Source organism: Oncorhynchus keta, unplaced genomic scaffold (genome assembly GCF_023373465.1).
Source record: "Oncorhynchus keta strain PuntledgeMale-10-30-2019 unplaced genomic scaffold, Oket_V2 Un_contig_14015_pilon_pilon, whole genome shotgun sequence".
Classification (NCBI taxonomy): domain Eukaryota; kingdom Metazoa; phylum Chordata; class Actinopteri; order Salmoniformes; family Salmonidae; genus Oncorhynchus; species Oncorhynchus keta.
The window spans coordinates 106,229-119,353 of record NW_026278494.1 but is presented as its reverse complement, the minus strand read 5'-3'; the positions used below and the strand labels follow the sequence as shown (position 1 = coordinate 119,353).

General features: G+C 44.2%; 1 protein-coding gene across 1 annotated transcript in view; it reads left to right on the top strand.

Annotated features, from left to right (window-relative positions):
* The first annotated feature begins 258 nt into the window (after window positions 1-258).
* LOC127918320 (semaphorin-6D-like) overlaps window positions 259-13,125 on the top strand; it is a 39,162-nt gene continuing 26,295 nt past the window's right edge. Inside the window, 1 exon segment of the mRNA XM_052501632.1 lies at window positions 259-895. The gene's annotated coding sequence lies outside the window, so the exon portion shown is untranslated.

The following is a 13,125-nucleotide window of genomic DNA, read 5'->3' as shown; positions in this document are numbered from 1 at the left end:
ACAGCCCTGGAGAGAGAGACGCGGAGAGGGAGAAAGATGTGGGAGGGACTGAAGCGAGAGCTCGGCCTATTGGAAGACAGGCAGAGCGCTGTGTGATGGATTGACTCAGTATGGATCGAGTTACACCATTTGCCGTGCATTAGATTGTTTTTCTGGCTGCCCACTGCAAGCTAACAGCGACCAGTTGGACTATTCGTGATTTTGTGATTGTATAGAAACTAAAAAGGATTAAAAATATATATACCCGATGAGGTGAGTTTATTCTTTAAATCAGCAACGAGCAGCGAAAGTGCCCTTGCAAACTGAAGGGGAAAGGTTGTATTTGTTGCAAACTGAGTCGGCTTGTAGGGCTGCCCTGCACAAGTGGTGAATACTACAGAAATAGTTGTCGACCGGGCTATTTATACATGGGCTTTCTTCGTATGGGTTGCAGCCTATATAATCATAGTTTATAAAACATTATCGTTCTGCTTGTATCTCTTTTGCCTGATTTGTTCTATGTGCGCGCTCAGGGCTGAACGGAAAGCGCACGTCTCTTATTTACGTTTTCCCTCTGGTTTAAAAGTTAATAGTAAAGGGGGTGGGGAATGAACGTACGAGGGGACTGTAGCGCTATTTGATCACGGTTGAGCTTTGAAGATCAGTAAGCATTGAGCCGGGCCCAAGGACGCAGAGAGAGAAGGAGAAGTCCGCGACTCTGAATTAATGTCCGCGGTCCGCGACTGGAAAAGAGAAGTGTGGAGACCATATGGCACTGGGAATAAGGAATTATATACGTTTATAACTCCACCAAATGGAATTATTATAATGGATGAACGTTATAGGGAATATAGCCTTCATTGGGATTGGAAGGAGATCTGCAATACGCTTTCATGAATCATTTTGGAACCACAAGGTAGGTTATTAGTGTTCATAATAAACCGTTTGAAAAGTGCGTAAAATAGGTTTGTTAAAATATATTTTCTTCTTCTAATTGGGCATTGGACTTTCTGTTAATTATCTAGACTACATTTGTTTGACTGTAGTTTTCGTCCTATTGGTACAGAATTCACAATAGATTTCAGATAACAGCACTTTATTGTTGTAGTGAATAAAGTAATAGCGTAATTAGTTTGTTGTACTCTCGTGGATAGATGAGCAAGATGAGCAAATACACATCATTATATTTACAGAGAATAAAATAGTTCAGTATTGTTCTAATACTGTGGCGCAGATAAGATGGATGAGCCCTGATTGTTGATTTAAAGCGCAGGTGAGGAAAGCGTTTCTCACATTGTGTTGGGGTCGTGACGGTGTATAGGCATGTAAGCAATGGGAATAAGATGTGAACTTTCACATTCTCACACAGTGGACTTTTGGTACTGATCAACAGAACATGACCAGCGAAAGTGCACCTTCATTGTGATTGTGAAACGAGATATTTTATTCGTTATTGGCGTTAGGTTGGATAGGTAGGCGACTACCTAAACGTGTTATCCAATGGTTAATTTCATTTGTTGTTAGATTGTATTTTAGTAAGATACACGTCTAAACATGTTGGTAAATAGGGATTGTTGATTAGTCTAAATAAATCAGTGTTTCCTGTGAACTAATCAGCCTTCGTTCCGTCCGCCGTGGTAGGGACCTTTTAGTGAATGCGCCCGCCTCCGAGCCCATCCCTGCATCCATGCATTAGTGGAACAATCAATTCTCTCCTCTCCCCATTACTGGTGTGTCACTCCTCTGCTCTCCCTCACGTCTTTGTTGTCTTTCGCATTTCATGTGGAGTATAAAGGTTAGCACAGATCAATGTTGAATGCGTTCCCTCCCAGCCGGGACAATAGGTGTTGTGGAGCCGGGATGTGGCTTGGGTCCACCGGCACTAGAAAGCTCCCCCCACGCACTCTCCCTGGCCTGCCCTGTCCGCTAGGGTAAATAGCCAGATTGTCCCGCAGCTCTGGATCCCTGAACATCTGTGTTCTAATCCAGTGATAGGATGAATGGGTTAAGGTTAGGGGGAGTTGGGGTGCGGTAGTGTAGGGGTTAACGTCGGAGAATGAATGAATCGGCGCAATAGAGTCAGCTAATTGAATGACAGCCGTGGAAGGACTGTGTCGGGAAGATAAGTTATTCAAGTCAATATTCACACGCTGTATGTTGTGTTTAGGATGGCCATGCCTCGTTTAGTTTAGACACATTATTTAGGTAAAATTAGCAAATAGTTGATGCCATTCTGATTTTTATGTGACATACATAATATCACAAGAACTAGATAGTTTTTGTGACTGAAATGATATGGAAAGTTGAATATAATTGTAAACTCTTGTTTTAAGGGCAAATGTAATCCAGTAAAATGATTCCCCATTCACCCTGGTCAATAGTAGCAGGTCTACAGGGTGTCCAGGCTCAAACCCATCAATATAGCAATATATTCAGGGATATGTTGGTGCTGAATTTGCATATAGCAGCAACTTGAACAGTTGACTTACATTAAGTGATTTACAGTAAACACATATATTCAGTATATGGCCAATGCTGGAATCTAACCCACTCTGGTGTTGCCAGTACCAAAACCACTCTGGTGTTGCCAGTACCAAACCCACTCTGGTGTTGCCAGTACCAAACCCACCCTGGTGATGCCAGTACCAAACCCACTCTGGTGTTGCCAGTACCAAAACCACTCTGGTGTTGCCAGTACCAAACCCACTCTGGTGTTGCCAGTACCAAAACCACTCTGGTGTTGCCAGTACCAAACCCACTCTGGTGTTGCCAGTACCAAACCCACTCTGGTGTTGCCAGTACCAAACCCACTCTGGTGTTGCCAGTACCAAACCCACTCTGGTGTTGCCAGTACCAAACCCACTCTGGTGTTGCCAGTACCAAACCCACTCTAGTGTTGCCAGTTACAAACCCACTCTGGTGTTGCCAGACTCAACCCACTCTGGTGTTGCCAGACTCATACCCACTCTAGTGTTGCCAGTTACAAACCCACTCTGGTGTTGCCAGACTCATACCCACTCTAGTGTTGCCAGTACCAAACCCATGCTGGTGTTGCCAGTACCAAACCCACTCTGGTGTTGCCAGTACCAAACCCACTCTGGTGTTGCCAGTACCAAACCCACTCTGGTGTTTCCCTACAAAGTAATATTGTGCTGAATATGAAATTAACCAACGCTAACTCCTTTAATCAACTCCACTACTACTAACCCTAACCCCCAGAGAGTTGGACAGTGAAGGGCCACTGCTACTAACCCTAACCAACAGAGAGTTGGACAGTAAAGAGCCACTACTACTAACCCTAACCACTCTGAGAGTTAGACAGTGAAGGGCCACTACTACTAATCCTGACCACCAGAGAGTTGGAAAGTGAAGGGCCGCCTACTAACCCTAACCAACAGAGAGTTGGACAGTAAAGAGCCACTACTACTAACCCTAACCACCAGAGAGTTGGGACAGTGAAGGGCCACTACTACTAACCCTAACCACCAGAGAGTTGGGACAGTGAAGGGCCACTACTACTAACCCTAACCACCAGAGAGTTGGGACAGTGAAGGGCCACTACTACTAACCCTAACCACCAGAGTTGGAAGTGAAGGGCCACTACTACTAACCCTAACCACCAGAGAATTGGAGAGTGAAGGGCCACTACTACTAACCCTAACCCCCAGAGAGTTGGACAGTAACCACTACCTAACCCCCAGAGAGTTGGAATTGAAGGGCCACTACTACTAACCCTAACCCCCAGAGAGTTGGACAGTAAAGGGCCACTACTACCTAACCCCCAGAGAGTTGGACAGTGGAGAGCCACGACTACTAACCCTAACCCCAGAGAGTTGGACAGTGAAAGGCCACTACTACTAACCCCAGAGAGTTGGACAGTGAAGAGCCACTACTACTAACCCTAACCCCAGAGAGTTGGACAGTGAAGGGCCACTACTACTAACCCTAACCATCAGAGAGTTGGACAGTGAAGAGCCACTACTACTAACCCTAACCCCAGAGAGTTGGACAGTGAAGGGCCACTACTACTAACCCTAACCATCAGAGAGTTGGACAGTGAAGAGCCACGACTACTAACCCCCAGAGAGTTGGAACCCTAACCCCCAGAGAGTTGGACAGTGAAGGCCACTACTACTAACCCTAACCCCCAGAGAGTTGGACAGTAAAGGGCCACTACTACTAACCCTAACCCCCAGAGAGTTGGACAGTGGAGAGCCACCACTACTAACCCTAACCCCCAGAGAGTTGGACAGTGAAGGCCACTACTACTAACCCCAGAGAGTTGGACAGTGAAGAGACACTACTACTAACCCTAACCCCCAGAGAGTTGGACAGTGAAGGACCACTACTACTAACCCTAACCATCAGAGAGTTGGACAGTGAAGAGCCACGACTACTAACCCTAACCCCCAGAGAGTTGGACAGTGAAGGGCCACTACTACTAAGCCTAACCATCAGAGAGTTGGACAGTGAAGAGCCACGACTACTAACCCCCAGAGAGTTGGACAGTGAAGAGCCACGACTACTAACCCCCAGAGAGTTGGACAGTGAAGGCCACTACTACTAACCCTAACCCCCAGAGAGTTGGACAGTAAAGGGCCACTACTACTAACCCTAACCCCCAGAGAGTTGGACAGTGAAGGCCACTACTACTAACCCTAACCCCAGAGAGTTGGGACAGTGAAGGGCCACTACTACTAACCCCCAGAGAGTTGGACAGTAAAGGGCCACTACTACTAACCCCCAGAGAGTTGGACATTGAAGGGCCACTACTACTAACCATCAGAGAGTTGGACAGTGAAGAGCCACTACTACTAACCCTAACCCCCAGAGAGTTGGACAGTGGAGAGCCACGACTACTAACCCTAACCATCAGAGAGTTGGACAGTGAAGAGCCACGACTACTAACCCCCAGAGAGTTGGACAGTGAAGAGCCACGACTACTAACCCTAACCCCCAGAGAGTTGGGACAGTGAAGGGCCACTACTACTAACCCCAACCCCCAGAGAGTTGGACAGTGAAGAGCCACTACTACTAACCTAACCCCCAGAGAGTTGGACAGTGAAGAGCCACTACTACTAACCCTAACCACCAGAGAGTTAGACAGTGAAGGGCCACTACTACTAACCCTAACCACCAGAGAGTTGGACAGTGGAGAGCCACGACTACTAACCCTAGCCCCCAGAGAGTTGGACAGTGAAGGGCCACTACTACTAACCCTAACCCCCAGAGAGTTGGACAGTGAAGGGCCACTACTACTAACCCTAACCCCAAGAGAGTTGGACAGTGGAGAGCCACGACTACTAACCCCCAGAGAGTTGGACAGTGTTATGGGGCGGTAGCTCCATTGTACAGCCCAGCCCAAAGCCTCTATTGTTCCTGTCACACCTGCAGCTCTGGCCTTTGTGCTTCACTACAGCTGAACTACCATGGAGCCTTTCTCCTCTTACAATCCCCCTCTCACCAAGGTATATGGAAAGAGCGAGTAAAGGAGACAAGGAGAGAGACAACTGTCTTTCTCCTCTTATACCCCTCTACACACGAAAGGAAAGAAAGAGGGAGGAAAGGAGGGAAGTAGAGAGGAGGGAGGGATGGTGTGAGGTGGCACAGCCTTCTTTCTCTGCCAACTCTCTCTGTAGCAACAAGTCAGGCTCTTCAGATGTAATCCTCAGTAAATACTGAGATGACTGGCTCATGTTGTTATTGAAGAGAAGGAGAGGGAGCAGTAATGGTTTCTCTAGTCTGCTCTGATGGAGGTCTGCTAATCGCCTGGCTGCTCGGTCACAAACTGATTACTTTCCCAAAGCCCTGATGAGGACAACAAAGTTATTTAGTACATCCAATTTGGCGTGGCTGCACACATGCACGCACGTAGGCAAGCACACACACACACACACACACACACACACACACACACACACACACACACACACACACACACACACACACACACACACACACACACACACACACACACACACACACACACACACACACACACACACACACACACACACACACACACATGCGTGTAGTCAGGCAGACACTTGCACACACACAGGGAATTCTACTAGTAAAATGTAATTGTATTCAGTGAAGTCCAGTAGAAGTAATACTACAGTTTGTACTGAGGTTATCTGATTTCCTCTACGTTGTGCGTATGGCTGTATGTCTTTGGTTTTACTATACTTGTGGAGACCAGAAGCCCTCACAAGGATACTAAAACAATTCAAATTTGGACAAGTGGGGACAATTTGATGGTCACCACAAGGAAAAAATATATTTTAGGCTTAGCGGTTAGGTTTAGGGGTACAATTAGGTTTAGGATTAGAAATAGGGTTTGGGATCAGGGTTAAGGGTTTAAAGGTTAGGTTAAAGGTTAGGGAAAATATGATTTTTAATGTAAATAAATTGTTTGATCCCCACAAGTATAGTAAAACGTGTGTGTGTGTAACATAGGGCTGGGCTGGGTTGTCCCTGGAGCAGCATCTATTGTTCAGTGGTGTTCTATTCACCCTGGTCATACTGATGGAGGGGTATTTACAACAACACACAGGGTGGGGTCATGGGGGTTACATTACTGCAGTCTTATTGTGTACCACACTTGATTGGGCCAATTCCTCCACAGCCCCAGTTGTACTGACCTGCAGGAGAAGAGACTGCTCTGGTGTTGTTTCTACAGGCAGAATGGGAACAGCGGGAGGGAGGGAGGGAGTGAGAGAATAGAATGAGAGAAGGCGGGTAGGGAGAGAGAGAGAGCACCAGTCAACAGTACCAGTCAACAATACCAGTCAACAGTACCAGTCAACAGTACCAGTCAACAGTACCAGTCAACAGTACCAGTCACCAGTACCAGTCAACAGTACCAGACAACAGTACCAGTCAACAGTACCAGTCAACAGTACCAGTCACCAGTACCAGTCAACAGTACCAGTCAACAGTACCAGTCAACAGTACCAGTCAACACCTACTCATTCAACGGTTTATGTTTATTTTTTACTATTTTCTACATTATAGAATAATAGTGAAGACATCAAAACTGTGAAATAACACATATGGAATCATGTAGTAACCAAAAAAGTGTTAAACCAATTAAAATATATATTTAACAAAGTAGCCACCCTTTGCCTTGAGGAAAGCTTTGCACACTCTTGACATTCCCTCAACCAGCTTTACCTGGAATGCTTTTCCAAGGAGTTCACATATATAATGAGCACTTGTTTCCTTCACTCTGCTGTCCAATTCATCCCAAACTATCTCAATTGGGTGGAGGTTGGGTGATTGTGGAGGGCAGGTCATCTGATGCAGCACTCCATCACTCTCCTTCTTGGTCAAATAGCCCAAATAGCCTGGAAGTGTGTTGGGTCATTGTCCTGTTGAAAAACAAATGATAGTTCCACTAAGAGCAAACCAGATGGGATGGCATATCACTGCAGAATGCTGTGGTAGCCATGCTGGTTGTGTGTCTTGAATTCTAAATAAATCACAGACAGTGTCACCACCAAAGCCCCCCCACATCAGCACACCTCCTCCTCCATGCATCACGGTGGGAACCACACATGCAGAGATCATCCACGGTGGTTGGAACTAAAAATGTCAAATTTGGACTCATCAGACCAAAGGCCAGATTTCCACTGGTCTAATGTCCATTGCTTGTGCTTCTTGGCCCAAGCAAGTCTCTTCTTCTTATTGGTGTCCTTTAGTATTGGTTTCTTTGCAGCAATTTGACCCTGAAGGCCTGATTCACACAGTCTCCTCTGAACAGTTGATGTTGAGATGTGTCTGTTACTTGAACTCTGTGAAGCATTTATTTGGGCTGCAATTTCTGAGGCTGGTAACTCTAATGAACTTATCATCTGCAGCAGAGTAACTCTGGGTCTTCCTTTCCTGTGGCGGTCCTCATGAGAGCCAGTTTCATAGCGCTTGATGGTTTTTGCAACTGCACCTGAAGAAACGTTCAAAGTTCTTGAAATTTTCCGGATTGACTGACCTTCATGTCTTAAAGTAATGTCATTTCTCTTTGCTTATTTAAGCTGTTCTTGCCATAATATGGACTTGGTCTTTACCAAATAGGGCCATCTTCTGTATACCACCCCTACCTTGTCACAACACAACTGATCGGCTCAAACACATTAACAAGAAAATAAATTACACAAATGAACTTTGATCAAGGCACACCTGTTAATTGAAATGCATGTCATACCTCTTGAATCTGGTTGGCAGAATGCCAAGAGTGTGCAAAGTTGTCATCAAGGCAAAGAGTGGCTACTTTGAAGAATCTCAAATATAAAATATATTTATTTTTGTTTAACACTTATTTGGTTACTACATGATGCCACACGTGATATTTCATAGTTCTGATGTCTTCACTATTATTATACAATGTAGAAAATAGTAAAAGTAAAGAAAAACTCTTGAACTAGTGGGTGTTGTTTAAACCTTTGACAGGTATTGATATATATATGCAGAGAGAGGAAGTCCTGTCCACACTGATTGCTGCTCCCAGTCTGTAAGTTCTCTGTTAATAACCTTGTGCTACTTACAACATTACCACAATGTAGGTGTTGGTCAGGTTCTGTGATTGAAACACTGCAACTAGAACAAGCTTCATAGGGCAACTTGGTGCAGATCCTGCCAATAACGAACAACCAGCCAACAACCCCCGCCACACACACACACACACATACACACACTATACTTACGCACACACCCTCCTCTTGGTGTTTAAACAGCGCAAGTCTGAGCCAACAACATCAGCAGTGAGAGAGTGATTGTAGGATACTGAAAAGCCTGTAATAACAGACAGAGAGAGGAGAGAGAGAAGGAGGGGGAAGGCTGAACAGGACAGAGTTGCGTGAGTAGCTCTATTCCTGCGTCTCAGGGACTGTTGAGCCCCCCCCCACACACACACACACAAACATTCGGCAGGGTAGGAGTAGGATAGTGAATAGGGAACATGCTAGGTTGGCCTCAGATTGAGGGTAATTTTAGCAGGCTGACCCCTCCATGTCTCCCCTTCCTCTCCCTCTCTGTTCTGTTTTACATTAGAGCTGCTCAGGAACAACTGCTGCTCCACCGCTAGGCATCATGGGAAGTTACAGCCCAAGTGTTCCACAATAACAGAGAGAGAGAGAGTCTTGAAAGAAAAGAAAAAGAGAAAGGATAGGGAATGAAGGGTTGGGAGAAAAAGAGAAGGGATAGGGAATGAAAGAAGGGAGAAAAGGAGAGAGGATAGGGAATGAAGGAAGGGAGAAAAAGAGAAAGGATAGGGAAGGAAGGGAGAAAAAGAGAGGATAGAGAAGGAAGGGAGAAAAAGAGAAAGGATAGGGAAGGAAGGGAGAAAAAGAGAGGATAGGGAATGAAGGAAAAAGGAGAAAAAAAGAGAAGGATAGGGAGAAAAGGGAGAAAAGGATAGGGAAGGAAGGGAGAAAAAGAGAGGATAGGGAATGAAATGGAAGGAAGGAGAAAAAGAGAGAGGATAGGGAGGGAGAAAAAGATAGCATTAGAAAGAAGAAAGAAAGGAAAAATAAATAAAAATAATCCTTAACAAGGGAGATGAATGATTTACCTGTGAATAAATGATTAACCAGTGAAAGGAGCCTTGTTGTATCTTGAGGCAGCCCTGAGGCAGTATAGTAATGTTCATATCATTTTCCCAGGGTTTATACTTTATTGATTGTATCTGTATTCATTGTTTTCTTCTTAGAGATTTAATTATCAGTTGTTGTCTCGAGAACCATTTGGAAAACAAGACATTTTCTCTTGGACAACTTTTTGGATTTTTGGAATCGATTTGAAGGTCTGAATTGTAGGGAGAGTAACAACAGCAGCGGGGATATTGCCAGATTTTGGCAATTAAGCTAGCATGCTAGCTGTTCTGATAGACTTCCAGGCCTTGTGCTAATGCTAGTTAGCAACGACTGGTGAAACTACAGTGCATTCAGAAAGTATTCACAGCGCTAGAACTTTTCCACATTTTGTTGTGTTACAGCCTGAATTTAAAATGTGTTCATTTGAGATTTGGTGTCACTGATCTCCACACAATAAATACCCCATAATGTCAAAGTGCAGTTATGATTTTAGAGATGTTTACAAATGAATTCAAACTGAACAGCTGAAATGTCTTGAGTCAATAAGTATTCAACTCTTTTGTTAAGGCAAGGCTAAATAAGTTCAAGAGTAAAAATGTGCTCAACAAGTCACATAATAAGTTGCATGGACTCACTCTGTGTGCAATAACAGCGTTTAAATGACTACCCCATCTCTGTACCCCACACATACAATCAGGGGCGCACCTTCGGTTTTAGAAGTGGGGGGGGGCATAACTTGTGTTTTTTAAATGTTTTTTTATCCAGTCGGATAAACACTCCAAACACCTACCTGACCACATGGTCCTGGAGCACACACACGGTGCCTCGTTGTTGGACCACATTCCAATGATAAAACAGGGGGGGGACAAAAATGCAATTTCAAAATGTGGAGGGGACATGTCCCCCCCTGTCCCCAGTGAAAGATGCGCACCTGCATACAATTATATGTAAGGTCCCTCAGTCGAGCAGTGATTTTCAAGCACAGATTCAACCACAAAGACCAGGGAAGGAAACTGCGTAGGGATTTCACCATGAGGCCAATGGTGACTTTAAAACAGTTACAGTGTTTAAAATGTCTGTAGAATCAGATAACGGAGGATGGATCAACAACATTGTAGTTACTCCACAATACTAACATAAATGATAGAGTGAAAAGAACGAAGCCTGTACAGAATAGGCAGTAAGGAAGGCACTTAAAATAATACTGCAAAGAAATAAACGTTTTGTCCTGAATACAAAGTGTTATGTTTGGAGCAAATCCAACACATCACTAAGTACCACTCTTCATATTTTTAAGCAAGGTGGTGGCTGTATCATGTTATGGGTATGCTTGTCATCGGCAAGGACTAGGGAGTTTTTTAGGATAAAAATAAATGGAATAGAGCTAAGCACTGGCAAAATCATATAGGAAAACTTGATTCAGTCTGTTTTCCACTGGGAGACAAATTCACCTTTTAGCAGGACAATGACCTAAAACACAAGGCCAAATATACACTGGAGTTGCTTACCAAGATGACATTGAATGTTGCTAAGTGACCTAGTTACAGTTTTGACTTAAATCGGCTTGAAAATCCTGGCAAAACTTGAAAATATCTGTCTAGCAATGATCAAGAACCGACTTGATAATGTTTTTAAAGAATAATGGGCAAATATTGTACAATCCAGGTAAGCAAAGCTCTTAGAGATTTACCCAGGAAGACCCAGGAAGACACCTGTAATCACTGCCACATGTGATTCTAACATGTATTGACTTAGGGGTTGAATACTTACTTAGTGGTTTATTTTCCATATATATATTTTTAGAATTTTCTTCCATTTTGTCATCACAGAGTATTTTGTGTAGATCATTGAATTTTTTTTTTTTTTTATCCATTTGAATCCCACTTTGTAACACAACAACATTTGGAAAAAGTCAAGGGGTGTGGATAGTTTCTGAAGGAACGGTACCTTCATCTTCCTTCAAACTGCATGCAGAGACATACAGATTGTACCCATGAGCTCATCTGACTCTGGGTAAGTAGAAAAAGGTATTTATTGCCAATATCTCACATTACCCCTTTAAGTAGCTAAAGCAGCATGTCCCCATGTAGTTGTCTCTACTTGTCTCTCTTTCTCCACTATATCAATTCCTCTTCTTCACTGATTAGGGTGAGGGATAAAATTGCTGACAGTTGCAGATCAGTGAATCATTCGTTATAGATCTATGAATCATTCTATATAGATTATATGAATTGTTCGGTATGGACCAGTGAATCATTTGTGTATGGGATATCCTGTAGCCAGCCTCATCAATGTGTGTTCGATCATCAGAGATCTTTCTGCTCTGCTTCTTTCTGCTCTGATTTTCAGAACTCTAATTTCTCCACTAAAACCACTAATTGAAGAGAAGAGCAGATCTGCTCTGCCAGCTGGCACTGGGCTGGTTGTGCAGTAGTGCATGTGTACCTCCATAGTGGCTGGTGATGCATCACTGCCAGTCATATAGCTTGGTTTGACTCTCTGTCTCTCTCTGTCTCTCTCTGTCTCTGTCATCACCACAGTGATATAACTCTCCTCAGGCCACTTTAACAGCCACATAGATACCATAGATCTAAGGCTGTGTGTATTCAGCCAGCTAACAGTATTAGACAGGGAGAGTAGATTTAGTCTGCAGTGTGTTGATTGTTCCATCTGACCCCCTGCGGACATCCTCATTCTCAATGGTCATCTGTGCTGCTCTAACGATGACATCTAATATTTCTTAGATCTGAAGATATAATATAATGCTCCATAGGTAAACTGCTGTGGTGTGTTAACCTATAGAGGCTGTTGTAGTTAGTATAATAGTTCATATAGGTGAACATGTATATAAGCCTAGTGAGGCATACATCCTGACTGGATCAATCAGATACTAATGGGCTGGCCAGACAGACACACCGGCTGCTGCCAGTTAGCTCTGCTCTGAAGCAGGTGGACCTTGGGCTAATTGAAAACGTGTCAATACTGGTTTGTGTGTGTGTGGCTGTGTGTGCGTGCGTGTGCGCAAAGAGATGACGTGCTCATCAGTGGTACTCTGGGATACTCTGCTTGTGTGCACACTTTTGTGTGTGTGTGTGTGTCTCAGTGTGCTGCTGGCTAATCCATCCCCGTTTGTGTGTGTGTGTGTGTGTGTGTGTGTGTGTGTGTGTGTGTGTGTGTGTGTGTGTGTGTGTGTGTGTGTGTGTGTGTGTGTGTGTGTGTGTGTGTGTGTGTGTGTGTAGTGGTAAATTGTGTATATCCGTTCAGACTGTCCACATGAATAATTTGTTTGTCTTATAAATATTTGACTGGACGTTCATTAATATGCACACACGTCGTCTCTAAAGGGCTGCTCTTACACACACACACACACACACACACACACACACACACACACACACACACACACACACACACACACACACACACACACACACACACACACACACACACACACACACACACACACACACACTTGCTGATCAGGCTGTCCGAGGTACTGCTCATGTCATAAATGATCTCAACTTGAAATCACTAAACATTCAATCATGTGATCTAC